We start from the raw sequence: 3,132 nt of genomic DNA on the forward strand, positions 1-3,132 counted from the left end.
GAAATAACTTCCCTGTTGATGGTTTAGATCCTCAAATGACGATTTTGATAAGGGCTGAATTTTGTACATAAATATGTCTTAGAATGCAAACCCACAGTGAGTTTATTTCAGAAATTCCTGGGTATAGTTTTTTTGTCTTGCTTTAATGCCAGACTGTGTAATGATCCTAAATGTCGTGGTTTAAACCGAACCACAAACCTTGTTCACTCACTCCCCCCACCACCTTCTTTTCCTCCTTAAAAGCCTACAGCACCCGGGATTCCCAGGCAGTCTTCCATCCAAGTACTAACCGAGCCCGACCCTGCTTAGCTTCCGAGATCAGACGAGATCGGGTGTTTTCAGGGTGGTGTGGCCGTAGGCCCTGTGTGGGGAAAACCACAACACTAAATTATCTCCTGTGTCCTTAAAAGCATGAATTGGAAGACATAGGTTGAAATCCTTCCACATAATTGAACAGAAATTATATATGCAAAACTAAAAAGCAAGTAATTTCTTATTGGTACTATAATTTCTTATAGGAAATTTCTAGCTTACCTTGAATTTTCTAAAAGGCATAGTTTCAGTAAAACATGCTCTCAGTGAGTGGACAGTAAAATTTATACAGTATGGAGCATCTTTGAGATAATCAAGTGGTTTGTGGGCACAAACATTCAAAATTAGAGTTATTTACTTTAAATCTTCAACTAATATCTTGATGAAAAGACAACTGTAATACAGGCTGTTTGTGTTTCCTATATAGGACATTATAATTAGAACTAGATAGAAAATGCAGGCAAGCAGTTCTTGGAACAGTGTGTGGGAGATTACAGGTACTGATTAGTCCTAGATTGTCTGGGTGGTAACAGTTCAAAATCAGTAATTAAGGCTTAAAATACCAACCAACATCACAATGAGTGAGGTTGTTACAAAGACTTCTGCGTGAACATTTGCAGCTGAGTATTATAAGGCTTTCTATGTTTGAAATTTAGGGCCCACTGGTGTGATACATACACTACTACCAGATGCTTTAGAGTAAGTTCCCTTCTGGTACCTGACAGAGAAGGGCTTCAGCCCTGAAAACAAGTATCCTGTATTAGTTCTGAAATGTATCTGCATTACCACTATTTATTTGTTTATTCCTGCTCAGTGTCAGCATGGGTAGGATCCTTACATGTGTCTTCACTAGTAAGGGAAGTGAGCTCCCCATTATTGTTTGTGATATGAGAATAGCCTTATTGCAAAAAACTGCACTGTAGCTTCATTCGCTTTCTGGAGATGGCGAAATGTGTTTAGGCAATGAGCTGATGTTACTGAGATGATTAACAAGGGAGGAGTCCAAGGTCCATGCTTGAAATCTGCTTTCCAACTCACAGACCTCCATGTGTTTGCATTGATATTAACTGGTAACATCTATATAATTGTAAATATGGTCAATAAGCATTGTATATAACATAGATAAAACAAGTAGAAACCAGCAAAGCAATTTGAGAACGGGATGGAGCCCTGGTTATGCCGGTGCTGCTACCTTCAAATGTTGAGCAACATTTCATTAACTGGTTTTTAGTTCTTCAGAAACAGCAGTTTAGAGTCACTGTCTTTAGAGTACCACCTGTTCGTTTGGTTTGGATTGGAGCAAACTTGCATTTCAGCTTCAGGTGATTATGTATATATATTTTTAGTAACTTCCAGAGCAAACACAAATATTTACTTACCTACAAACAGTCTGAGTACAATAAAAAGGATTTAAAAAAGTGTTTCTACTGCCAACCGTTTTGATGCAGTACAATTGCATGTTATGTTAAAGCTTCTTTTTGTAATCTACATCTACATTGGTTTTATTTTCAATACGTTCAATATTTTTAATATTATTTTATATTTTCAATATTTTAATTTATTCAATGCATCTATACAACTAGAAAGATCTAATTCTGCATTTTGTGACTTTCTACTTTTATGAAAAAGAATAGTTATTGCTAAAAATAAGCCATTGCTTCTTTTCAAAAGTTGATAAAAAAAAAATAATTAATAAACTACTAGGAATGTCAATCTTTTATTTGTTTTTAAATTACTGGTTTTTATCCAGGATAACGCAGATGCAGTTGATCTAGGATCACTATAACAATTATGTGTAACTATGTGGTGTGGTACCAACTAGGAAATTACTTATTAAACTGAAGGACATGGAAAAATTGAGGTTGGGTAAAAATCTAGAAGGTTATAGGTTACTTTGGAAAAGGGATTGATTGACCTGGCATTAGGTTGCTAGAGAGATCTTCCAAGATTCAAGTCTTTAGACTTTTCTTATACTTTCTTAAATATTTTTTTTGGCATAAAGTTTGCTGATGACATTGGCTACAGAGGACATTTGTTTTCATGCAGAAATAATTAGATGCATGGAGTTTTAGGCATGATGTGAAAAATAACACTACATAATAAGCATATTTTACAGAGTTATAACAAGAATTTCTAGGATGGGAAATACTGGAGGATTAAGACCTGCATGTATCACTCATCCACAGGAGTTATGAGCTATGTAGACTGTGTAATCATAAAAGAGGCAAATGTAATCTTTGCATGCACAGAACCAAAGGAAAGATAGAAAATATCTAATATTATTGTAAAGGTACTTCACTGGGAACAATTATTGTTATTATCACTCTTACTTATCAGGTGAATTCAGTAAATGGAGAGAAAACCTTGTTGTGTTTATATAAGAAACAGAATAATCGTATTGAATCAGATACAGGTATTTTTATTGTTCTTTCATATTATTTTGATTTGTGTCATAATGCTTGTATATACATTTGTGTATAGAGAATATGCAGAAATAATAAAATACTTATATAGATGAGCCCTCCTGTTGCCCCTCATGAGATCTCCTATACATTTCGTAAGCTGCTTTGAATATTCATTTACAGGACAGGAAAAGAATAAGGATACCAATATCTCATCTCAGTATGATGAGTTATTCTGGTGCTTCTTAGTATAACAAACACTGAACCCACAATTGTTTTCTTCTACAACTAAGGAAACAACCAAGGGCAAAGCGATGCTAAATTCACTGAAGAATTGTTAAAATGCAACAATTCTGTTCCAGGAACTAGTGATAATAATGATAGCCTTATGACGACAGGCTGAGAAAGTTGGAGCTGT

The 3,132-nt window shown here is 34.9% G+C and overlaps 1 non-coding gene across 1 annotated transcript; it reads right to left on the minus strand.

Moving 5' to 3' along the window:
- Positions 1 to 241: 241 nt before the first annotated feature.
- LOC136009509 (5S ribosomal RNA) lies at positions 242 to 360 on the minus strand. Its single transcript, XR_010610579.1, has one exon. It is a non-coding gene; the product is annotated as a 5S ribosomal RNA (ribosomal RNA).
- Between the last annotated feature and the right edge of the window lie 2,772 nt (positions 361 to 3,132).

The sequence above is a fragment of the Lathamus discolor genome, chromosome 2 (genome assembly GCF_037157495.1).
Source record: "Lathamus discolor isolate bLatDis1 chromosome 2, bLatDis1.hap1, whole genome shotgun sequence".
NCBI lineage: Eukaryota > Metazoa > Chordata > Aves > Psittaciformes > Psittacidae > Lathamus > Lathamus discolor.